General features: G+C 44.7%; 1 protein-coding gene across 3 annotated transcripts in view; it reads left to right on the top strand.

The window, feature by feature from the left end:
- MPRIP (myosin phosphatase Rho interacting protein) overlaps positions 1-27324 on the top strand; it is an 845921-nt gene that overhangs the window by 186968 nt on the left and 631629 nt on the right. The window lies entirely within an intron of this gene.

The raw sequence follows: 27324 nt of genomic DNA, 5'->3' as shown, positions 1-27324 counted from the left end.
TGGGTTCAAGAGAGAGCAGGTGGTCCAGTCCTTTCAGGGCTCTCCTCTGGTCAGCAAGTGGTATCCTCTTGTTTCTTCTCCCTCCGGACAATTAGGAAAATATCCCGCTTCTTCTCCCTCCCTGCACTTAAGATAATTGTGATGGCAATGGTGCTCTCGCGCCTCGATTATGGGAACATAATCTATAATGGCGCGCCGGCCTACGCTATACACTGCCTGTAACTAGTGCAAAATCAGGCTGCTCGCCTGATCCATGGGCTGCCTAAATTCCACCGGGTTACCCCACTGTTGAAGTCGCTGCACTGGCTGCCTGTGAGAGAGCGGGCCCTATTCAAGCTAGGTTGCCTCACTTTTCAGGCCAGGATGTGCACTGCCCCTGAGTTTATCTGCTCAGCCATCAGGCCCTATATGCCGGGTAGAGAACTCCGCTCTACCCATATGGCACTCCTGGCTACACCCCGTTTCAAGAAAAAGAAAGCTGGCGGGGCGAAATTTGCGGCCCTTGCACCTGTTTTCTGGAACTCCCTCCCTATGACACTCAGAACCTCATCCTCCTATTTGGAGTTCCGGAAAAATTTGAAAACATTCTTATTCTCCAGAGACTTCGCTGTCTAGCCTGTCCTTCTGCTGTTGCCGCTGGTCGTAGTCCTTAAAGCGCCATGAAACCGCTGGGTATAAGCGCGCTCAATAAATGTTTTTAAATTCAAAATTCATGTATACCCCCCTTTCATGTATACCCCCAGTGTTCTATGCAAAACTTGGATACAGAAGTTTTGGTAGGCAAAACAGGGTAAATGTGTAACCAGAGAGTAGATATGCAACAATTATCTTGCCATGCTGTTCTCTGCCTTTCAAGTGCATCTCAAAGTGTTATATGTAAACCCAGCAGACCTATATCAAGTAGGGCTTGTCACTCTAGAAGAATTTGACACTGTAATGTCAAAAAGTATGCTCACAGCATCCATATTTGATGAGTTCAGGAGTAATCTCTGTCAATGCTGGTCAGTCTACTGTTTAGTCCTGGGAAGCACTTCACAGCTTTTGTACACCTATTCAAACGCTACTCTTTGACTGGGAGAAGTTTGAAAGCTTATGCAAATTAGCCTCCAGGAACTTCCGATAGGGAAAATATAACTTTCTAACAGCGACTTTCCCTTCATATTTATTAAGAATCCAACTTTGCCATTGAATTAGATTTTTAATAACTATTCACATTGTTATTCATTTATTTTTCTAGCTAGTCCCATTCCCAAGATACATTATTAGGATTTTATTCTGTACTCTGATTTTCTATATTAGACAGTTAGGCCTACCACATTGAAAAATTGCTTTTGGCTGCTAGTCACTTTAAGGGCGTTGGCATTACATTTCTACATGTCCTACTTTGAAACACCATACACCCTAACTTGTTGAGATTTTGACACGTCAAAAGTGATTATTTTGACAATTCGAAGGACCGTGTTTAAACTGCCACAGTCAGGCTACAGTTGTGGGTCCGAAGCCATGTTTCAAACTGTGACTGTAGTGGATGGCACACTAAGTACTGCAGTCCACTTGTGACATTTAACGTACAGGCCCAGGGTACATTCTGTGGCATATATTAGGGACTGATGTGCAATTTAAATTACCAATTAGGAGAATGCCAATTAGATCACTGGTTAGCAGGGTGAAAATGCACAGAGGTATAACACAAGCAAAAGTATAGGGTACAGCAAAAAGAGAAAAATCCAGGGTGACCACGTAGAAAAGTGCGATTTTTCTCAAATCGCATATATTGTTTTATGTCTTTAGGGCAAAGGCTGTCTGGACATCGGAGCACCTTTCAAATTATGCATATGTCTTACGTACATAAGTGTAAGAGTTGCCAAATGTGTGACTATTTGCCATAAAATAGCATATTTAAGTGCCTATCACTTGATGGGGTGAAGTAGCGAATAGAAGCCCCGCCTATTCTCCGCCCATATTTGCCATTGGCTTGTGTCACTGTCTGTCCTAAATGCTGACTTCTGATTCTTAAATAGGCTTGTTAGTCCCTCTTTAGTACCGCCTTCTCTTCATTTGTCACCTCCCATGGTGACTGGCCCCTTTACTTCGGTTGTTACCTGGTACGTGATATTTTAGACTGTGAGCACTATTTTCTTTAATGAGGTTCTCCTCCTTAGGCACAACATGCTTTGCTGCCTTCTTTAACCCCCCCCCCCCCCGCCCGCCCTCCCTCCCGTTGTCCGTACCTTCTACAGGCCACCACCCACCTCCCCTCTTCTGTGTCCATGCCTTCAAAATTCCCCCCCCCCCCCCCTTTGTCCATGCCTTCTCCTCCAGCCCGCCCGCCCTCCTGTTGTCCGTGGTGCCAACCATTTACAATGCAATAGGTCTTGCGTAATGAGACCTATTGCATTGTAAATGCTTGTTTCCCAAGCAATAATTCACACCGTGCCAGTATCTGGTCCTCTCTGATGCTCTAGGCCAGAGCAACTGACTTAGGTGTACATTATACATCCATGCCTTATGTAGCTTGCTCACGTTTACCAATTTGGAATTTTTTTTTTTTTAGTGTTCATGGTGTATATTTGAGCTATCCTCTGTGTGTGATTGGTCTGGATTACAACAAGTCTACAGTTAAAAGCTTATGGTATTCAAAGATCAATATTAATATTGAAAAACGTTTGTCAAGACTTTCCCTACACCGCCAACATGGAAGGCTTCTTGAGTTTGCAACCCTTGTTGCACCGCTTATCCATGGTTGATTTAGCGGAGTGTTAGAACGTGCAGATACATGTGTGAATATGATTTACAAATGTTTGTAAATATAGACAGAGTTAGGATTTTGTGTGTCTTAACCCCTTGGGCGCGGCTGCGATTCTGCGCCTGTGCGGCAGAATCGCGAGTGGGCGGGTTTATGACGGCCCGAGCCGTCATCAGCACACGAACCCCGTGATGCATGATGGCTGGGGGCCGTCGTCAGCATCGAAGGGGTTAAACATTTGTATTGCCCCTCTATTTTTACTAACCTAGAACCACCCATTTTTCCCGACCTAAGTTGCCACATTTATTGAAAAACCTACACATCTTGTAGGTTTTTCTTTCACAAATGACCCGTGGGTACATATGAAGTCTGCAGATCCTGATTGTATGTATAAGGACACCAATTTTACAAATGCAGTTGCTGCCTTTTCTGTCCCTCTTGAAGCTAGGCTGACATCCTATTTCATCTGCGTACACCAAGAAGATGCAGATGATGGACCGTAAGAACGACTACTATTGTAGTTTGCTGAAATGCTAATGGGACCTGCGCAAGAAATTGGGATCTGAAAACAAAAAATATAAGCCTTTCACGGTAGCTTTTGTGAATGTGTAATCTAACCGAAAGGGGTTCGAGGTTTACAGTTGGAAGCGGACTTTAAATCCCATACGGTTCACTAGGCCCTCTAGGGTAAAGGAATTTATTTCCTAGAATCCGGGTACGTTATGGTGAATTTAGTGCATTTATAGCCACACTTTACCGTCTACGAGTCCCTGGATGCACATTTCTGAGATTTAATTATGCAGGTCAATTGAGAGCAAGGAGCTTTGGCCTGCAAGAGGCAAACCGATGCAGTCCAGAAAATATTTGTCAAGCCCCGTGCCCCAAACATTCCGCACAATCCAACCAAGTGAGGCATTTGTACTTGATTTGGAACTCTGCTGTTCCATTATCCCATAGATACATGTGTTTGGTTCCAATACCCCAATTTCTTGGGAAATACTTTGTAGGCAGGCCCAAAATACCCCCCCCCCGGAAAAAAAGCAGAACATGAAGCTGCACAGATGGTGTCCTTTCCGTTTCTCAAAGGGAAAAAGGGAAACGGCACCAAAGGGCTCTAGTTGTGTGACCACGTGTTCTGAGGCTGGGAAAGTGTTTTTTAACTATACCCTAGTATTTTGGCTTTTAAGTAAACTGTGAAGGAAATTAACACAAATAATCGAATTCTGAAATTCTTTGACATGTTGAAAGGCATCCTCTTTTTAGAACTCTTTTTTTTTTTTTTAAATTGATTTTCTGAATATAAAACCTACATCGCTAATTACTTTTGAAAGGCATCTTGACCAGCTCATTTGAGTGGGTTTCCACTGAGAAATTAGCATGGGCTGTTGAAGAACCATGTTCATTTCAGAGCGAACATGGACACTCAATTTCCCTACTGGATACATTAAAGTCCAAATTTAGAATTTGAATACTGGCAGATATCAAATGCTTTATAGAACAGTATGCTGGCGGAACTCAACCTCCATATTAGAGCATGGAATTTGACTATATGTTGTCAGGTTAGTCTTGCGTGATCTTTTTAACTATACTTGCCCCAGTTAGTTTTTTTCAGATAATTCGAAGGCTTAAAGAACAGCGGTGCAACTCATTTCCCAGTTCTTTCAGGGAGTCTAGGGTTCTCAAACCTCCTCTGCTAAACCCAATGTGTTGTGCACCATGCGCACTCAGCCGTTGGAGAAGTTATTTAGTTTAACTATAAAAGCAGGAAGTTAACCAAGCATTGGCAAAAACCTATGCATCTCTGCTTTTGGACCTACTGGCGTTGTCGGTGCTTTTTGCCAATGCTGTCCAACATCGGGGTAAAAGAAGACCGTTTGACATGCGCACATGTGCTTTGCATCATACCGCTATGGCGGACGAGCATGATGAGGTATGTATGCGCATATATCATCATGCGGCTACCAATTTGTTTGTTTTTTGGTAATTTGCTGTTCTAAGATGGGAGACTCTCATTGAAACTGTTTAAAAAAAAAAAAGATTTAAACATGCATTAAAAGTGCAGTTACAGAATTACGCAGCCTGAAAGCAAATGGCATCTGCCCAGCTCTTCAAAAAAAAAAAAAAATAGTACCATGACTGATAGGATGGGTGTGCAACAGAGGAAAGATATCAGTATGCGAACAATGCAATTAATATTTGAATTAGAGCACTGCATGTTTTGTACAGTTAAAATATGTGTTGCCAGTTAAACCTATAAGCAGAGATTCTCTTTTAAGGGTGTATTCATGTATAAGGGAGCTAGGCCTCCCAAATTCAACTTCTGGTAAGAAGAGAATCTGAAACATTGGCTTTATGTTAAGGAGGTAATCAGGTAGTAGGAGGGCGGGAGAAATAAGGAAAGTATGTAGCAATATATTCGTAGTTGTGGACAGATGAGTAGGGTTAGTCCGGTAACAGAAAGTGATTGATGTTATGCAGAACCCAGTATCTGGGCAAGTATGCCAAGATCAGCTATATCGAGAATAGTAATTGGCGTTTGTCAGATATGATGGTGAGTCTGCTTTTCCATTTATCCATCTGTGCAGCAGGAAAACTTGCATGCACGTGCCACTTTCCTCCGTGTAATTCGAGCATTACCTCCACATCACCCACTGGCCTGGGGATTCATTCAGAGAGGTAGCTGAAGGAGATAGTCTTGATCTCAGATATGTTGCCGGCATCTTTTTAGCACAGGCAGTCCTTTAAATATTTCATTTTTTAATTTCCAGTTCAAATCCCAGATTGTGCATCATCTCCAGCTATTGTCTTGTTGTTAGCTAGACCTGTTTCTACCTGTCCTTTAAGCATCCCTGGCACTGAAATGTCTCAACTGGAAGCAGCTGTTACGTGATATAGAGCATGCAGCCTTCTAATGTCTGAAAATATGTGTTGTGTTCTGGCTCCAGAGCCGGCTAGTAGCCAGTGATTAGCCAGTAAGCTAGTTAGACTCAAGTGGGCTGTGCCAGATATGGAACACTGAATGTTGCCCATGCACCCCTCAAAGCGACCGTTTCCCTGCCAAAGATTTTGGTGGGCAGCTTGAAGTTTGCAAGTAGTTATGTGGATCCAGAATGGTTTTATGATGGGTACATCGAAATCTCAAATCACGGCTGTGCAAAAAGAAAAAAAGGCATTTGACTTTGAAGTGTAACAAATTGAAGCCTTGCCCCTTCCAGGTTGATTGTAGCAAGGCTGTCTTTCTGGATTTTTTTGCTGTAGCTTCCTGGGTCCTTCGGCAAAGGATGAGGACTTTGGTCTAAGACTGTGCACTCTGGCTATGTGAACATTGCCAATTGGATAATAATGTCTGTAAACAGACATTACTTTTTGTTTATAGCGCGTAGTGTGTATATGCTAGCGTTTGGGGCCATCCCTCTGGCTAGGAAGAAGATGGAGGTTTTTGGTTTTCTCTGTTTCATTGTTTTGTGTATTTTATATTTTGCTTGTGCATATTCAGGTACTTGTCTTCTATAAAGTGCAACACTGACTGGACATATCTTAATAAATAGTATTATGTGTTAGAATTTACCTGTACATCCATATTCATTTTTGTTTAAAAAATAGTAGTGACTTGATCTTGACTGGAATCTTTTGACTTACTTTGAAATGGCCTACTGGTGCCAGCTTCGGCCTGCCTAGACTAAACATGGCAAGGTTTTCCTTGACTTTAACAGATGTTTTACTGTACTCCTCTCCCAAGACAAAGAACCCCCACTATAACGAGTTTTCAACTCGGTGACCTTCTGTATACTGAAGGTTATGCTATAAAACCTCATTACATGTTTTGTCTTAGTGCTGGCTACAGCAGGTGTTGGCTTTTCAGAGACCTGTAAATTCAAGGATTTGCTATTATTCTGCTAATTTGCACTCCTTGCTTTCATTCCCCTCAGGGGCATATAAAGGAGTTAGACCTTTAAGGATTAGATCGAGTGTCCTTCCAGATTCCTTAGTCCAAGCAAGTGACTTACTTTGTCTTCAGAATGCCCCATCCTCTGGCTCGACCATTGCTCTGCTACTTTACCCTATGTCACTGCCTTGTGGATGTTCTTTCTAGGACTCTTTTAATATTAGTTAGCCCAGGAATGAGATGGGACATGCTGGAACCTAGTTTTTTCTAGCTTTTGGGCAAGAGATGGCTTAATCCAAACATTCTGATAAACCATCTGGGGCAAATGACCTTATCTCCTGTGGGAGGGGCACCCTTTTGCAGGCTATGGGACAGGGTCTTACCTATATGACCACTGTAATGGGAGACGGCTAGATAGTTTGGTCAGAAATCGTCCCACCCATGGTGTGGCAGGGAGCTATATCACCTGCGGCTTTTGAAATGTCCAGGTGTAGAATTAATCTATCCTTACAAAAATTAACAATGCAGCATGGATTGGGTTTCATCAGGCAGAGCCTGCTCAGTAGCCAACTGAGTGGAAATTTTACGCCAGATGGGGTACACTTGTCTGCTGTGGGTACAGACTTTTTCCTGCTAAACATTAGGGATGCCCTGGAAAGGGATGGCTGAACTTAATGGTGATGTGAGGGAAGCACAGGTAGGTGGGGGGGGGGCTTGGTTATCCTGAAGTGCCTTTCCCGAGGCTTTGGCAGAGTAAGAGGGCGATCCTAAAGCTTTAAACAACTAAAAGGCCTCCAGATAGCGGGTCTTGGCGCCACAAGCAATCCCTCAGGTCCCTGGGAGTCAATACACAGTAGGGCCTGGGATGATGTGACGGCGCTCCTTAATCCTGCAAGGGGCAGTTGACATTCTGAGCAACAGTGGAGACTGGCCGGGGTCTTGCTCTGTCTTGTCAGTAACATGACACAAAAGTTAAGAGTAGGGTGGCAACCCACTGTAAATGAACAAGTGGTGAAGAAACCAAGTGTGTTGGTGCTGAAAACACCAACCGGACTGCTCTAGGATGGGTGTCGGCTGTTCAAGAAACTCACCGTCAACACCTGGATCGCCCATAAGCTAACCCATACTACTTGATCTATAAACTTGTGACATATTTTATCCACAACGTGTCAGTCATTTATTAAGTTTCATGCATTGTATTGTTGTAATTACAAAGGTCCTCTCATCCACATAGGGCTAGGGGTAGCAATACTATGTCACTGCCTTGCTGGTGTTCTTTCTAGGACTCTTTTAATATTAGTTTGTTTGCGTTTGTCTCTTCCCTAAGTAGCATTCATGGTTGAATGATAGGCCTTCCTTTGATGTGTCGCAGCATTCACTTCCCAGGCGAAGCACAACTGAGAGATCCAACAGTGAAGTCAGACTTTACGCAGGCGCCAATTTTAAGGAAGTGGTTTACAGATGGAGCGAAGACTCCTTCGCTCAAAGAATGCTGCATTCCTTTCTCTGATGCTTGCCCTACATGGGAAAAAAGAGAAAAGTGTGGGTGAAGTTTCAAGTTTCAGATTCCATGATGAGTGCAGTTTTCCGCAGCACGAGAATGGCCAAATATTTGAAACGAAATAGTTGCTTACATCATTACACCGTGGTTTGACTGCATCCTTCTTTTCTGAGCAGGCAGATTGGTCAGAAAATATTCAGATTCTTCTCCGCTGCTTTTCTACTGCGCCTCTTTTTGGTGTCGTATGCGTCAAACCTTGAACATCTCTCGGTAATGCAAGGTTAGGGCAGGCCGGACTACTTTGGAAATCTGTTTCCAGAGTTATCCAAGGGGAAGTGAATAGGGTTGGATATAGCTCAATCTTCTGTTTAATGTGCCGATTGTGTTGTGCTCTCTCCACAAACCTTCAGTGAAGAAATGGCTGCACTTTGCAGGAAGCCCTCGGGAATTTTACTGGAAGCCTCAAAGGTACAGGTTCAATTTGTATCAGGTACTTCTATTTCATGAGGGACACTGCAGTTAAACTCACATACAGTATATATAAATTTCTGTAAGTGTTGGTCATACCGTGTATGCAAGACCTCGAATAAATTGCAAGTCTTTGTTACTGTGTTTGTTCCAGGATATAATTCCAGTGACTGTTCCTTACGTTATGTGGCATCCATTGTTTGTACGGTGGTGGTGGTGGTGGTTACACATTGGGACGAGAATTCCTGTGCCATGCCAGTTTTGTGCGAGATATATTCTAAAACTTGTTGGTAACTCTTTACTTAGGCTGGTGACCTTGCCTCACATGAACTCCTTGTTAAATCATCCTGAACCCTTCTTTATACACATTTGTGATAAAATGGCATCTTAAAGAGTTCATCTAATGTGATCAACCCTTACTGTTTCTTCCTATCCATGGGTGTGATGTGTACAGCTAGTATTGTGATTGATCGGCCGATAGCGCAGAGCTTACTGCTAATAATGTTGCGCCTCAGTGATGTTGACCTTTGTCAGTAGACCCTTGAAAAGACATGACAGTGAACTAGCCTGTTAAAACCATTTAGGTTGAATGAACAACTTTGGATGGAACAGTATCTCGTTGACCATTTTACTATTGCTTACAGTGTAGGAGTCACCCTAAACTGATCGATCACCCAGTGCCAAACTTGCTCATTGTATTGCCTATAAAGCTTCTAAGCCGAAGAACCAGTCCACAGCGTGCCCTTCTTTCCAAGCTTGTACTTCACATGCATGCACATTTCTTTCCTAAGCTTTTTATTTTTTTTAACGCAAATTTGGCACTGAATTTAAACTGAGTAATATTTAAGGTTGTTTTTGAAAAGTAGTCATTGACATTTTTCAGAGGTGAATTCAGGATTAAAGCAACCTCAATTAACTTGCTATTTAATACATATTTATATTGAGAGTAACCAGGAAATATAGAGCCATGGTGGATCTAGCAGTCCCCACCTGCTGTCCAGTGCTTTATGTCCACCGATCTGTGTCAGTACCGCTGTTTCCCCAAATGAGCAGGTGTGAGTCTATGTAGCGTGCTCCTCCATGGAAGACTTTAGCCTTCAACATAACACCCCACCATCCTGTTCTGTCATAAATAAATATGAAACTGCAGATACTTTGGTTCATTGTGGGTGCTATAAAAATATACCCGTAACATGTTTTTGTAACAATACTCCATGTTAATTAAATATGCTGTTCCAGTATTATTTTAAGCTAATAATTTTGAATTAATCTCACTCTACTACGAGAGTGCCTCGCAGTATGGGTAGGAAAGCTAAATTATTATTTTGTGTATCAGTACTCTAATTGTGCTTACCCTGCCGTCAGCACTAGTTAGTTGTAGGACAGTGTAACTGAAGTGTGCAGACTGCTTTCCAGAGTACTCTTAGGTAAACAACTTTGAAGAGTACTTTTTGGTTGCCACTATGATCTTGAATCGTTTAACCCCACCCACAACTACTTTGCTTTCACAAACGCAAGTTTCATGAAACAAGTTTTTAGCACTGGTTCTAGTGTCCTATTTCTTGCTTGTTTGGCTCTCCCATTATTGCAGTGGTCTCCTGAAAGGTCTGATTTAAATTTTCTTTTGGTTGCGGCCTATTAGTGGCATTATATGTCTATGGACCTTAATTAGCAGGTTATTAGTCACCATCTTTTGAGGGACAGTTTGAGGCTTGAAGAAGTCCTTTCCTTTAGTCTAATCCAGATTTCGATGCGTTAAACTGGTAGATATTTGGCTTTTCGACCATCCCTCGTCAAGGCTAGACTAAATGGGGTGATCTGACCATAATTATGTTGGTGGTTAAAGGTAGGTGTAGTTCATATTAGTCTATATTATCCAGTATACAAGCTCCCACCGCGGTAGTGGCCAATTGGTGCATATTTATTAACAGGATTGTGGTACAATCTAGTTACCAACACATCAACTCTTCTAACTGTTAAATGAGAGCTAGAGGTTGAAGACACTGCTTCAGGTTCACCCGTAGCTACTAGCGGTTAGTAAATAGTGTTGACATTGTAGGGAGGGTCACTTTTTAACTGCCTGTTTTTGGTAGTTGGTAAGGTGGGAATGCTTAACATCCTGATAGTTTTGTATATCGGATCATCTCCACTCTACTTTGTTCTGCTGACAATATCAGTAGCATGGCTTTTGTAGTCCCATGGGACATGCCTGGTCTAAAACCACTGTTCTGCTAGGACTAGCAGGCAGGAGCTTAAACTGGCCAGCCAGATGGTTTGTTGATGTGTAAAGGCTTTGCTAATACTTGTTTTGTTTGTGAATGGTTTTTGTAAAACTTTATTACAAAAAGCATTCAGAGATGGCCACCAATGCGTGCAAACATGTGCCTCTTGCACCTGTGAAATTGTTTTTGTAATTAAGGTTTCCAAAAACTATTGGCAGAATAATTAATTTGGAGTCCGAGGTGCGGATGTAAAGATGTGGTGTAGCCCGGTAGTTCTGTTGGGGCAGCCATCGGGCCCTCACAAAAGAAGAAACAATTATTCAAAGCGAGTATCTCCCAGTGGCCCCTGGCACTGAAGGGGAATACTTTTTAGGTGGAAGTGCACTTGGAGCAGGAGCAGAATCTTTTCATTTAGTGTCAGGTAAAGGCTTTGGCTGAAGTGGGCGGACCTGTGCCCCATGCTGTATGTTATGGTTGACTGAAGCAGCATGTCTGACACTACAGCAGACTATTAAGCGGTGAAGGCAGACCTACAGCCCTGGTATTGCAATTATGTATAGATTACTATATTTTTATTAAAATACAAAGGATTTGGCCAACAACAGAACAACAAAAAAGAACTGTATATTATAGACCCATTTACCTTTTTGTGATTACATAGCGCACAACAAAACTCCACAAAGATAAAGTGATTTGTACTTGTGATGGCGCATTTGAAGAAATAAACGTATTGCCACTTTACAGAACACTTCAGCTCCAAATATTTGGAGGACATAGAGCTACAGTGTCTTCTGTACAAAAAGCACTCTACTACCTGTGTTTATAGTGTCCCGTGCCATTCAGGGAGCGCGACACTGGTAGTTAGTGGTAGCACAATTTAAAATCGTGTGTTTAGTGGTGCAATGTTCAAGAGAGCACGGATACACGGCGAAACTGCACCAGTTTAGCACTCGTTATCCAGAGTGTTAATTTTAGGCCTAGGGAAATGCTTCACAGCCTCTTTTTAGGTCTCTCCTAGACGAAAGCAAAGCGAAGCTTTGCTGTCTAGGGCGAGACGACTTATGTTGTTACTTTCAGGGGAATGAGGACAGCAATGTTGGACGCGCTTTCTCTTTCCGAGATTGTACCTCGTGAGCGCGCACGTCGTCACTCACGCATGCGCACAAAGAAAGCCATACACACTGCATATACACACACGCACCCCCCCTTAATCAGACACACAGCGCACACAGACAGACAGACGCACGCACAAACACACTCAAACAGACACACGCGCATACACCCCACCCCCACTCACCCCTCCTCTCACTCAACACACTTACCTGTTCTGGCGGTGCTCGGCGGCGGATCTGCATTTCGGGCGGCGGTAGCGCTTTGCGGGGCTCTCTCACCACATGAGAGCCCCGCCTTCCCCATGCGCCCGGCCGCTCTTCACCCGGTCCCCCATCTCGGGACCGGGACTCAATGCGGAGCCTTCTTGGCTCCTCGGGCAGCTCTCTCTGTCTCTCGCCGCGATGGGGCGGGACTTCCGGTTGGGGCCGCGCTGGGATTGGCCGGCTTCCCAACCGCTTCCGGGTCGTCGCGGGCAGCGCGGCGGCCCGGCACAGCCATGATGCGTATGTTCCCTTTCAACGTCAGACACCGTTTCTTGTCTGATTCCAATCAAGAGACCTGTAGAGTTTAGTTTTTCTGTTTGCCGCTGAGTTTTGCCAATTTCTTGGTTTACACTCGAACTATGCACAAATATATCCACTCCCCTCCCTCAATCAGTACCTCATTCAGTACCTCATTCAGTCGATTACAGTATTCAAATACTGCTTTGCCTCCAATAAATACTATTTCGCTGATCATACATCACATGTACCGGTTTTGAAATTTGTAGTTGTGAACGCGGTTTCATTTTCATAATATAATAATTCAAAAAAAGTCCAGTTTTATTTGTGTGGATGAAAGCGATTTAGCACATCCCATAATGTAAGCATTACCCTTTTAAACTTTACTGTCCCTTCCCAATGCTGTTATCCCAATTTGTTTCCTTCAACATTTGTGACCTAATTTAACCACTTCGCAGTCAGCACTGCTCCTGTTTTAAAGCATGTTTGCTGCAGTAATAGATCTACCTTTTAAGTTATCTAAACCTTCCCTACGTGAGTATTTTCATACTTATCTTCCACTATCCCACATGACTTCCATGATAACGGAGTACACCATACAAAAGGCTGAGTGTCCACAAGAGTGTGAATACCATCTCCGTCCGAATCCCAGACCCTAGCCCATTCTGAATTACACAAGCTCCAGACTATTCTGATCCTGTTAAAGATTTGCCTATAATTATTACAAGCTCAGTTCAGTACCTAGTTTTACCTCTACTTTGAGTCCCTACCAGAGTCTTCCAAACATCGTATTACCTGTAGCTACACATCTCCATAGTGAGGTTGCTAAATATCAAACAATCAATGTCTGCAGGGTGAAGAGTCAAAAGAATAAGATCCAACAGGTGGAGTGTTTTACAGATTATGGATTGCTCTTTTTCCCTCTCTCACCCTCACACACCCTCTCTCACCCTCACACACCCTCTCTCACCCTCACACACCCTCTCTCACCCTCACACACCCTCTCTCACCCTCACACACCCTCTCTTACCCTCACACACCCTCTCTCACCCTCTCTCACCCTCACACACCCTCTCTCACCCTCACACACCCTCTCTCACCCTCACACACCCTCTCTCACCCTCACACACCCTCTCTCCCTCACACACACCCTCTCTTCCTCACACACACCCTCGCACCCTCACACACACCCACGCACCCTCAATCACACCCTCTCACCCTCACACACCCCTCACACACCCCTCACACACCCCTCACACACCCCTCACTCACCCCTCACTCACCCCTCACTCACCCCTCACTCACCCCCCCTCTCACCCCCCTCTCACTCCCCCTTTCACCCCCCTCTCACTCCCCCTTTCACCCCCCTCTCACTCCCCCTTTCACCCCCCCTCTCACCCCCCTATCACCCCCCCTCTCACCCCCTCTCACCCCCTCTCACCCCCTCTCACCCCCCTCTCTCACCCCCCTCTCTCACCCCCTCTCACCCCCCTCTCTCACCCCCCTCTCTCACCCCCCTCTCTCACCCCCCTCTCTCACCCCCCTCTCTCACCCCCCTCTCTCACCCCCCTCTCACACCCCCCTCTCACACCCCCCTCTCACACCCCCCTCTCTCACCCCCTCTCTCACCCCCCTCTCTCACCCCCCTCTCTCACCCCCCTCTCTCACACCCTCACTCGACGCTCTCTGTGTGTGTGTGTGTGTGTGTGTGTGGCGCTGTGTGTGTGGCTCTGTGTGTGTTTGTGGGTGCAAATGCAATAGGTCTCGCATTTGCGAGAGATTAAGCTATTGCCATTGTAAATGACAATGCCATTTATTTATGTTTTAAAAACCAACACATAAGTAACAATTTTGTGATTTACAGTGCCAATAGCTCTAACTTTTGCAAAGGCGAGACCGTTGCATTGTAAATGCTTGTTGTAGACATGGTTGCTCTTGGGAGATGCAAGCCAAAGACTGCGTTACAGATATTGTGGTTGCAGTCATCCGACAAGAATCCGAATACCATCATTACTGCGCATTAGTGCTCGTAAGACGGTCTGCTTTTCTTTTTTTAGAGACTGTGGTGTCATTTTCTTTTTTTATCACTCAGATTTTATCAGGAAGATCAAGGATAGTGGTGTGTACCAAAGGATTGGGAGGATGAATAATTTGACGTTGCACAGGTTGCTTCTGCACTATTAAGCTGCCACAAATACATTTCATGCAGGTGAAGAGGGATTGAATCTAATACAGCTCTAAAGCGCACAGTGACCCATAAGTATTAACCTTGATCCAGCTGAATTTTAACCAAAATAGGCTGAACATTTGCAGAGAAAGGCCATTTCTTCAGACCTTTCGGAAACTGAAGAGAGTGTTGTGCATGGATAAGCTAGTTGGTAAACCATTCCAGTAACAGCCAGCCAATGAGTAATGAAGTGACCTCGCAGTCTGGTCTCCTGTCTACACAGAATAGCCAGTTACCTATCAAAGGGAAATAGATTAATCTAGTTGTAATATAAGGTTTTAAATTTGGAATAAAGCTATCCAGGACCGCTCACATGGATGGCCACAAGGCAAAGACATAAAATCTTGAACATTGACCTACTTAGCCACTGGTAGCTTTCGCAGTACCACAAGATGGTGAGCATGTGTGTCGAGCAGAGTAAAACCAAAATAAAACTGTCGGCCTCATTCTCCATAATCCGTAGTCTGATAGATACTGAGGAACCCCTAGGTATGAATTGTCATAACGTGTGAAGATGCGCATGCTTAGCTGATTGACACGTTTCCTGCACTCTTCCTTTTCCTGATTAAAAAGGCTTAGATACCTATCCTTATTAATCTGTGTGGAGAGTGACTGTTCCTAGTCAAATATACATGCCACAGCAATTTGTACCAGGCATTCATTTGTGCCCAATATTGAGGGCTTTTATGGATCCACCCCTCCCCCGCCCCCCCCCCCAGCCTGGATGGTTTGGACAAAAGGTGGCAGCTTGTATATATTTTAGATGTATGTATAAGAAAACAGGCCTAGCTCCAAAGAAAGCGCATTAAAAAAAGAGAAGGCAGTGAGGTACTATAGTAATAGTGATGCAGTGAGACTTTGCAGCTAATTAAGAGGTAAGGTATGATCATAAGGTGTCTGTGCAGCGGATGGTGATCTGGGTGATTACTGAAGTGGAGGAGTAAAGATGCTAGTCTGGTCAGGGTTGAGATGTAAAGCCAGTTTATCGCAGGTGGCGAGTGCAGTTCTAAAGCATCAACATGTTAAAGTCTAATTTTCCAAGTCTTTTGAGCCATGGGGCTGCATGAAGGATACTTCACATAGGTGCAAAATTGATGTCTGGGAAGTAGGTGGCAGTGCTTTGCCTTCCTCCAGGTGCCAGTGCTTGAAAAACTGCTATGAATCTTGTCTCGGATAGGTATGCCGAAAAGAGAGAAAATCTTTGTAACGCTTTCAGTTTTTTTAAGCTATGGTTTTGTTGAAAGGATTGTTGGTGCATTGTGGGCAATCTGTCCTCGTGGATGAAGCTGCGGTGCCTACAGTAGTTTTTTACAGCAGGTGTATTAACACTTTTATTTTTGTACTTCGGAATGCCCAGCATAGTTCAATCTCCCAAACTAGACTTTCAACAAATAAAGAATGGCTGAAATGTGTTTTTTTATTTAACTCGGGAGCCCAAATGTTATTGGTGGTTAGACTAACCCTGCTTGTGATTGATCCCCATCCTCCAAAAATGTTTGCTTTTCAGCTACCAAAGTCTCCTTTGATTTTCCTTACACGTGAAAGGGGACACCAGATCTGAGAGGGAGAAACTGGAGGACCTTAGAACCTCTTATATGAGACTTAAGAAGAGAGGACTGAACCTCTGCCCACCAGATATTCTCAGAAACAAAGTAATATCTGCAGACCGAGGTTTTTATGTGGGATGAATGACACAACACTTGTGTCTACATTATCCAACTCATCAACAACCTTTAGTGACCTTGTACGTGTTGGCTGACCGCTGTGGTGCACCGCTAACGATCTGGAAGTCCCTTGTGTGATGATTTTTATAAGGTCTGAAGCACTCAGTGTGCGCCCTCTTTCTTAGCAGTGTTTCCAAGATGAGGGATATTGGTGTTAAAAAGTGTCTTCAGCATGCAACACAATCTTTATTCTCTACTCATTGGCATGCGTTTAAAACGTGGTTATTTGTTTAGGGACTTGGGTGAATAGTGAATTCGTTTCAGCACCTATGCTGCAAACTACCTAAACCTTTTTTTTTTTTTTTTTTTAATAGAAGCTAGCTATTCTGGAGTCATTGTAACCATTAGTCAGTACTTAAACTATCTCACCACTAACCCTGTGCTGCATTTCACTTCTGGAGAAAACTCGACTAACCCCTTTCAATAATGTCAACGTGTGGAGTCTAAATGCCCCTCATGTCTCTCGCATCTGTAGTGTGTGTGGGAGACGTCATTGAAGTTCTGGCCAATTATGGAAAGTTTCCGCTTAGCTGTGGCACAACAATCTATTGCATCTTTTTAAAAATCTCTGTAAACTATATTCCAAGTGTCATTGATTTACCAGCACTAATTGAAAATGGTAGCGTGGGTGTTCACTGTTCCCGCCCTCGCTGCTCGTGTGCCCTTCTGAGAGTCAACCAGCGCCGCAAGCCCATACGAAGGGTAGAGTGTTCCACACAATAGCCATTGCGGCGCCCTCTCTGCTCTTTAGCTCCTCTCGAAGCAGTGCACTCTGGGAAGGGTTTGCATTGCAGCTGCCCACGCTCTGCAGCGTGCTGTCGCTGCTAGGTTGACTCAAAACCTCGATTTTGCTTTATCGTGTAGGAAAGGTTTTTCAGTCTTGGGGGCCAGTTTTGTGTTTCCCCGTTTCTTTCCTGAATGGCAAGCTTGCGCCGGGTAGTGGGAAGTAGACCCTATGCAGCAGTGTGCAATGTCCATCACATGGGTACAACACTACGGGGCAGATTTACAATAACTGGGGCATCCCTGCATATTAGCAAGGATGCACCAGTTATTGTGCGACACGGCAGACAACTCTTGCGCCACCATGGATGCGCCAAGAATAGACAGATGCGTGACGCATCTGCTGCCGTAAAGATGACGTATTGCTGGTGTCGCGTCGCAAGCGCGACGCAGCTCCAGCAAGGCTCGGGGTGCCCCTATGCCTAACATGCTGCGTCAATCCTTATGCCAGCTTCAAGCAGGCGCAGTGTTTCGACGGAGCATGGCTATAAAAGTGACTGAGTGAAATCTGGTAGATTTGCCTAAGCCACTTTTAGGAGCCCCCCCCCACGCGCGCGTCAGAACGCCCACATGTGGCGCAGGACTTTTCAACGTGATGCATCTCCCAGATGCGTCACGTAAATATCCTGTAGCATGGCGCTGGCTTTGCGCCGCCGCTGCGTCACAAAAGTGACGCAACGGCGGCGCAAATGTGTCGTACGGGGCTTGTAAATCTGCCCATACGTCCATAGCCTCGCCACTCCATGCATGTTTAAGTTGATATTACATAGCGCCCACTTAGCCAGGAAGCAACGTAGGGCTGTACATTACACAGGCTTTAAGTGGGATGAAAAAGCTGAGGGTCTCTCGTAGGGGCATGGCCGATGTAATTAATGGTCAGGCTTTAACACTTAAGCTAAAAATCTGTAATTAGCATAGTGTGGTCCCCCACTGCTATCTTGCTGCTTCTGTCCGTTCATCCAGATATATAACACAACAAGTAACATTACGCATACAACAAGCCAGGACTATTGGCTTTGTCGATGGTTGTAAGTTGCATAAGATAAATAAGCAGCAGCTATGACTTTGTTGTATAGAAAATGTTAAATGCTACTCGCTCTTGTGGGCGAGGTTGTGGCTAAGGCTATAGCAGCCGGTCTTCGAGCTGAGAAAACAGGTTCGAGCCTGATGTCCTGTGATTCAAAAAATGAATATGCCCTTGCATAAAGTAAACTGTGCTCATGTAAAGCGCTCCTTGCGCTATAAAAAACTCAAAAACAGTCTATTTGAAGTTACATCAAAGGCAGTGACGGGTTATACTATTGCAGAGTTTTTTTCCCACCTTGAGGGTTAAAATTGAGAACCTGAAAGGTACCCATCTCGGCACCTGTTTTTAAAAACTGCTGTTGCTGAGCACCGGGACCCAGCCCACTTAAAGCCCTTACATCACATTTAAGTTGTGCTCAATTGAATAGAGCACATGTCGTCCTTCACCTCGGAGGGTGTCGTCACCGTCAAAGGGGGCTTCCCTTCTAGTTGTAAACATTAGGAGGTCAAGGTGACGATTGGGGGCGGTGGCGCCGCCACAAGTGCTGCCTTATTATTTTTCGCTTATTGTGTGGACCTGCCGCGTTAGACCGCAACGAAAACTCTTACTTTCTTCGACCGAGAGGCGCGAGAGCCCTTTTTCTCGGAACCAGGCCCCGGTGTACCAGTTGACGGGTGCCTGTCTTTCATTACTGCCGGTCCCCCCTCCGGCCATGCAGGCTCTGGGTGACAGCTGTGTTTTCAGTTCTCAGCAATGCTCACAGCTGGCGCGGCGCTTTCCAGGCTCTTTGGGGGCCTGTGCGGGTTTGCGCGGCCACGGAAGCCGTCTGAGTCTGTGCTGGGCCACGGGGAGATCAGAGTGTGGGAACCAGTGGGCGGTGGGGGCAGGGAGGCGAGGGTAACCCTCTGGTGGAGGGTGCTGCGGCTATTCAGCAGGGCATCGACGAGGCTCTTCTATTGTGGGCACTGTATCCTATTTCATGTTCAGTCTGTTGTCATCTTCTGGTGCAAGAGGGCATTTAACCGAAGATTTTTCAGTCGCACAAATATCTAGGATTCATTTCCTTGTAATGTAGCAGAGTTGTTGAGCCTTGCGCCACTAGTTGCACTGAGACCCATCTTCTAATTGACGTACATATCCCTGAAAAAAACAACCTCTTGTATTCAACTACAACCACTCGTCTGATTTTTCTGTTTTTTTTTTCTTCTATTGAACAGAGTTAGAATTTTGGATTTACATGTTTCCTTGGGTAACATTGTTGTGCTCATGTTGCTGGGCGGTTGAAGGGATTACTGAAATAAAAATGTTTTGAGGGTTTTATATTGAGGAGAACCTTTATATTGAGGAGAACCTTTACCCAAATGCTCTTCAAGGTATTAACATTTCTGAAACTACAGTGTTTGAGAGAAAGCAACAAATCTGGTATCTTAAGACCGTTAACTACTCGAGTTAAGTACTTGTGCTTGTAAGCTGTGTAACACACTGGTGGAGATTTCAGTTGTACAGTAGAGCCATTGGCATTTTTTAAGCACTGCAACTATAACTATTTGCTTCTGCAGTCTTGAATCCTGGCAGAAAAAGAAAATAGGTTATTTGTCCAATGTAGTTCTTTCTCTTACCTCTGATCCCAGCGTTTCCCCTCACTTCCTTTCTCTACAGTAAATTAATTTGTCATTGTATGTCTCTTCCTGACCTCTTCTTATTTTATTATTTTTATTATTTGTGAGTTTATATAGCGCTTGAATCACTCCGCAAGGAGTATCTCTGCGCTTTATGACCAGTAAAATAGCAGATATACAACTGAATGGCATTTAAATTTCGTTTTTGAACAAGATAGTTTTTAACTGTTTACGGAAAATAAGGTGCTCTTTGCATAACCTTAAAGCCAAAGGTAACTTATTCCACATCTTAGGACCCATGGTGGATAGGGCTCTACCTCCATGTCTAGCTTTTTTAAACTGGGGGACCACAAGGAGGAAATTGCTGCTTGATCTGAGAGACCGTGCTGGAACATATGGGTTAAATCTCCTTTCAAGATAAACGGGTCCTTGTCCATTCAAGCACTTGTGAATTAGGCAGCATATTTTAAATTTCGCCCTTTGTCTGACTGAGAGCCAGTGCAATTGTTCGAGGAGGGGTTTGGATGCAGTTCTCGAGGGGGCATTCAAAACAAGGCGAGCTGCCGTGTTCTGAATAACCTGTAGCTTGTCTAACACTCCTTCGTTGACAGAGAGCAGCAAACCATTGCAATAATCGATTCGGCTCAAAATCAGTGCCTGAACGAGAGTTTTTCTTATTGAGTTAGGTAGGAGTGGAAAGATTTTACGGAGTAAGCCAATGGTGTGGAAGCATATCCCTGAAATGTAGCTGACATGTTGTTTTAAAGACAGGTCGTGATCGAGTCGAATACCCAGATTCTTCACGACCTGTTTGGGTTCAGGGACTGCTCAGTGTCCTTTATTCACCGCCTCCTGTTTTAAAGGTGCGCTATATTAAAGGAATTCAGCATTCCCCCTTGGAATTTCTCGTGTGTCCTAACTTCTGCATATGGGATGTGTGGAGGATGATCATGATTCTTGGAATGTTTCCCCATCAGTCACTAGAACTGACAATGTGTGCAGCTTTCACAGGCGTGCCAACTGAGGCCAATGAACTGCAAATCTTAGATCACTCATTTTAATCTTGCATCCGTTCTAAAACCCAAGTCAAATCTTTCTTGTATAAATCGAATATCTCTACCCATGTTTATTAACACTTTCCTCCACTTCCACCTTGAAATGCCAATCTCTGTTCAATTGCAACTTGGCCTTGGTGAGATCTCCGTTCCATTTCAGTGGCACGCTCCTGTCAACTTGAACTTCATCAATTGCGGAAGATAAAGAAATGAATACATTATATATCCTTTGGAAGCTAAAGTACAATATCTTTGGCTTACAAAAAAAGAAACAAAGTGTTTGATTGAGGTTCAAACACCGCGAGTTTGGGTTCAAGCTAACTGAAGCAGCTCCTTGGGTTTCCAAAATAACACCATCCGATCAATATACCTTTTCCTTCAGTGCCCCGTGGGGCTGCTCCTGAATATTTTAACTGGAACCAGTGTTTGTGTTTAGAATAAATCTACCTTTATTCTCCATGGGTCTTTGGAAAATTCCCTGTACTCAATGTGCATAGCTACTTCGATCTAGGGTTACTTTGGCAAACCGAGCCTCAGAGCACTTGAGATAAGCAATAGCTGTTACATAGGTCATGGTTTTGAACCTTCATCTCAGTAGTAGTCCCCATCAGAAAATTGTTCCACCCACTACTGGCCCGATTCAGCATTCAAGACGACTCTGAGTCCTGTTTAGGGCCTTCATTTATGGGCGACCCTACTGAATCTGGAAGCTGCAGGCTCTCATCCCCTTCTGTAATCTGAATGTATTTTGGCATCTAGCTTTTGGCTTACCCCCTCTGCTGTTCAACTCTCTTTTAGTAGTGCAACCCTGGCCCTTTTATTTCTCTGGAGGTACAGTCACTTAAATAATACCAAAATACTCTCCATGTGCTGACGTAGTTGGATTTGTTGAATGCCAGGAAAGAGTACGATTGCAACAGTTTGTAAAGTACTGTTTCTTCCTGCCAGAAGCACTCTGCATTTGTTGTGACCTACCCACACCCCACCTCCCAAAAACGAAGGGTACACCTGAAAAGATTTCCTTAGCCCCAAGGATTGTTTGCTTAATGCTCCCCTTGGGAAAGTGACAGGCATGTGTCTCTCCCTCTTCTCTATAACTAGTTCAGAACATCTAGATCTAGAATGTTATCAGTCAGAAAAGCCAGTCACAGATCCTGTTATGTGCAGCAGTTATTGTTAGTTGTGTGGGCCCTCACCCTGATTCCCTGAAAGCAGTTGTCACACACAGCAATTGGTGTTAATAATGATTTATATAATAAATTACCAATCGGCACACAAATATTATCGGAATGATGAAAAGTATTTTATCTCCGCAACCATAATGTAAAGCAAGATGAATATAAAAAAAAACAAAGCATCTTTTATCGCACATCCCTACTATCTGTAATAATTAGTATAACCTCCGTCTACGTTTTATATCTATATAGTCAGCCTCCTAATTATGTTATTAGCTGAATGATCAACACTTTTCCTCACTTCTTTATGCCACGCCATGTATTATCTCTGCAAACCTCTTGAAACTTTGGTGGCTTCAGTCTGATAACAACTCTCCAGCATTTCCCCCAAGCAACCAGTCTTCATGTCTATTCCTGCCAACATCTTAGGTCTTTTTAAGTCGGAACCTAGGCAGCGCATGTGGTGCTGCTCTGCGAGGCATGCTGTATTAGAGTATGTACTTGAAGCCCCGCCCACTCTGCCTCATATTTGTAATTGGCTTGTGTTATTGTCCTTCATAAATGCTGACTTCTGATTCGTTAATAGGCTTGTTAGTCCCTCCTTTGTACCTCCTTGTCTTCATTTGTAATCTCCCACGAGGATTGGCCCTTTTACTTCTGTTGTTACACGGTATGTTGTACTTAGTCTGGAAGCACTATTTTCTTTAATGAGTTTCTCCTACTGCAGGGATGATATCCTTTCATGCAACATTCAGCGTGCCATCAGCCCGGGACAATGGCAGCTGCTTCTTTGAAATGCAATAGGTCTAGTATTTACAAAAAATTGAGCTATTGGCATTGTAAATGACAATGCCTTATATTTATGCGTTAATGATCAAAACCGATAAATAAAAGGCATTGTCATTTACAATGGCAATAGCTTAAACTCTCGAGATTAAAGACCTATTGCATTGCAAATGCTTGTTATACCTTTCTCTCAAAGGATTCCCGATTGGGAGGGGAGCGGGAGTCAATGTGCAGCTCTTAGCATTTGTATCACTGCATGAACAGTGCATACATGCCAACATTTGTGAAGTGGAAGTTCGAAGAAAAAAAAATTGGGGGACAGTATTTTCCCTGTTGGCTTACTTTGAGGTGAATGCAGTTTCTGGCGGGTGACAGCTAAAATAAAGCCATTTATGGCTTTAAAAATCGTGAGTCTCTCTCCTGAATCTGGAATTTTGGCATGCATGACAATGCCTCGGTTAAGAAACATATCCAAATGGTAAGTAATTGTATCAAAAACATGCTTCCTTGCACAGTACCTCCGTGCTCGACCAGATGACCGTGTAATGTTGCTCACTTAAAGTGGTCTTCTGAACTTCAAAATACAAATTTTCCTTATTGCTGCGTTTGTGTCAATTTTGTTAGCATGACTAATATCAGCCTGCTAATAGGCTGATATGATGATCTTGCATACTTTGTTAGCTATTAGATTTCAAAATGTTAGTCTTCTAGGCCCTAAGCCTTTCATATACATGCTCTGAAGGAATCTTGTTGTCTTATTTATCAAGCATTTCATTGTAACATGAGCATCACCAAAAATAGCCTTACCACTTACTCCATCCCCATTCTGTTGAGAAAGTGACCTTTTTCATAGCATCATCTTATTTGCTGTTGCTTTTTTTAGGGGTATTCCTTTGTGTGAATCTTGCCCTTTATGAATGGTAAAAAGGTGCTAGAATCTAGATTGTTTCATGAATTGAATGATATATGGATTTGTTTCTTCTCTGTTTTTGTTCCCCTCTTATCTGGGTTATCTGATGTAAACCGGTAGCACCAGGCTGCTCCATTGCGAGTGGCAGTGCACGTTATAAGTTTAAAATTAATTCATTCATCCATTCATTAAGTATACACTATTATCAATGACGGGCCAGCTGACCGAATGGACCACCTTGTGCTAGAATCATAATTGCCGAGCCCCAAATGAGAGTGAAGTGCTCGAACTCTCCTCTAATTGAAGGGAAGAAGCTGAGTTTTCGGTAGGCTTGCAAAAGAGCAGACTTTCTCCAACAATGCAGCCTTGTGTCATTACAGCTGGTCTCATGTTGAACCTGAACTCAGTGCGTACCTCTTGTTGGGCAGCGGAGAGGATGGCTGTCTAAGACACTAAGTCCCTAGCTTACCCACTTGGGGTGCATGGTGCTGTGGAAGACCCGCCTTTCATTTAAACACAATCTGTGGACTAAGTGCTTGACAGCAGACCTGTACATAGATATGGTTTGACAATGTTTACACGCGGATTCCATAAAATAGCGCATACTTGCTTGTTACGCGAAGGATATTCGACAGCTTTAGGTTTGTTTGCTTTCTGTTTTTTAGCATTACTGGTTATTGTAATCTCAAGCATGGTGGCGTAATGCCACAATATCGTAACCCGCAATGCCAGAAATTAAACGAGACTACACCAGCGTAAACAGAATTTTGCTATTGTTTACTCAGTATAATATCTACGTTTACATGGAGCGTCTTAAGACCCACCCACCGAACCACATGCAAACAACTGGCGACAGCAGCTTCGCATGAGCAGCCTGCAGCTCATGGAACAGCATGCCAAGGCAAATCTGCCTCACCCAATCACTGATGCAATTCAGAGCAATACTTAAAACCTATCTGCTTAAGACCCACAAATCCAAAACTTATCTGTGCCTCCTCACTCCGCATCAGGACTCTAGCAGTGTAATCCAGCACCAGCCAGCAAAGGCAGCTGACGGAAGGCCAAAACTTGTTCCCAACCCACTTATATGCTGTCCAATGTGCATTTCATGTGGACCTTGCCTCTCTGGGTTACAGTATGCTTTGTTAACACATACTTACTGTAAGTTGTCAATTTAACCAGCACTGTGGACCGTAGCACATTAACCACTGTCAGAGCTGTCCTCACTCTTTACAACTGCTTTTCCTTGCCAATAGCATACTCGCTCAATGTAACTGAAACTGACCGGTTTGATGGTACCCACAATCTGCATGCTCGCAGTGCCTGGAACCTACTACGATTTGCAGTGTGCACAATAAAAAAGTTAACATGAACCTAACCCTGACAACCTCAAAGCAGTAATGGGATACTGATAGGTTTGAGGCATGTGGGCTGCTGAATTTATATCTATGCATAGATCGCCGCCTAGTGTTGGGTCCGGATGATTGCACATTGTTGTCCTGGAAGAGTCTTCGAAGTATCACGAGATAGGTGGCTCCTCCCTGGACTACAGTGCGCATGGGCATCCCCTCCATGCTCAGATTGTTTTTTTCCGCCATTGGGTTCGGATGTACTTCTTGACTCACGTTCGGAAATTATACTAGTTACTCTTTTTCGGGGCCAAAAGGCCTTAGGGGCGTCGGTATTGTCTTTCGTTCGGTGCCTTTCAGCTTTCCTGTTCTTTGAACTCGACTTCGGAAGACTTTTAGTCTTCGACGCCAAAGGCCCGTCGACGATCGACGATGGAACGGAGCCCGTTCAAGCGCTGCCCCGTCTGCAACTCTAAATATCCCCACATCGACGTGCACCCGGTGTGCAACAAATGTCTCTCACCGGATCACGACGAGGCCAGTTGCATGGCCTGTTCGAAGTTCAGGTCGAAGAAAACTCTCCGTCTTCGACGCGCGGCACGACAGTCGGCGCGTGAATCGGCACCAGACCCAGAAAACATCTTCAGTGGTGACGACGACGAAAATGTACAAGACGACGAGCCGGAACACTCGGACCCCGCGTCAGAGCCAGACTCCACCTACAACGAGGACGAGGAACAACTCTACGTCCATGATGAAGACATCATCGAGGTAGGAGACGACGCACAACCTCTCGGAGCCGTCGACGACGACTCAAGCGAGGAGCTGGGCCCAACCGCAGTAGCGGGGCCCCATACAGACACTTCCACGGCTCAGGTTGAGGCATCGCCGGAAGGCCTTAGCCAAGATCTTCGACAACGTTCTCTAGTCCCGCTTCCAGGCCCGACTAAGAACATTTCCAAAGAGCCATCGGTAGATCGACCACTCTCAGTGGAAAAATCGAAACCGAAAGCAAAAGACCCAAAATCGAAACTGAAATTGTTGACTACAACCGTCGGCTAGAAGACTTCGGAGCCGTCCAAGACAAAACAAGTGCTCGACCCCTCGGAGTCGACAGGGGGCGTCGAGCCGAAGATCGGAGCGACAAAGCCTGTGTCTGCTGTTAAACACGTCACGCTCACGCCGACGTCAACGTCGAGGCACGGCTCCAAAGATGGCGCCTCTTCCAAAGGACTCAAGGCCCAAAAGGCCGTAGATCCGAAGATCCAGAGGCCGCAACTGGTCAAGGCCTTCGAGCCGAAAAACACCATCGGCTCGAAGGAACAATCCTCCTCCACCATCACAAGCGTCCCTGCTCCGCAGCAACGCGTCGAGGCGACAAACGCACAAGCACGCGGAACAGTCAGAGTCGGTCGGATCGAAGTCGAAGCCTTCGAAGCAGGTCGGTCCGTCACCGATGCCTTTGGCGCCTATCAAATACGGCCTGCCCCCAACGGCTAGACCTAAGGCTGTGCAACCCCAAAAGGCTACAGACTCGTCCAAGGCAACATCAGTAGCTGCACCCGCCCAGCCTCGGACCGAAGACGTGCAGTTCCAGCCACCAAGCTACGACGAGCAAGTCGAAGTTATACATCGACTCCGAATCAGGCAGGCTCACCGTTTACAAACGGAAAATCAGACCTGAAACACCTATGGAGCCTTACAAAATACCACTAAAGAAAAAGAGAGACTCCACCACCTCTCTAATTCTTTTTGAACCCATACACACATATGGGCAAGGCTATTCCTACTCACCCACAACAGTCACTGAGGACGTGGGAGAAGAGAACAATGATGAGCAGTTAACTACCCCATGGACACAGATCAAGATGAGTCCCAGCCATGGGCTGACACTGTTGACCCTGATGAACCACACACCACCCCTGACATTCAGTCATATGCGGTCAAAACTTCGCCTACTGAAGACACTGCTGCGTTCAACGCGCTCATTGAAAGAGCGGCACATAACCGTGACGTGGATATGCACGCTGACCCCGTGGAGGAAGACTTCCTTTTTGATACATTCTCCACATCTGAAAAATCTATAAAAACTCTACCTATGCTCAAAGGTGTGCTTAAACATGCAAGTGACATTTTTAAAGAGCCCACTAAAGCAAGGGTGATAAACCCGAGAATTGAACGGAAGTACCGGCCTGCGCCCGTGGACCCTACCTACATCAAGGGCCAACTCCCA

Source organism: Lissotriton helveticus, chromosome 10, assembly GCF_964261635.1.
Source record: "Lissotriton helveticus chromosome 10, aLisHel1.1, whole genome shotgun sequence".
Classification (NCBI taxonomy): Eukaryota; Metazoa; Chordata; class Amphibia; order Caudata; family Salamandridae; genus Lissotriton; species Lissotriton helveticus.
This window is presented reverse-complemented; position numbering and strand designations above follow the sequence as displayed.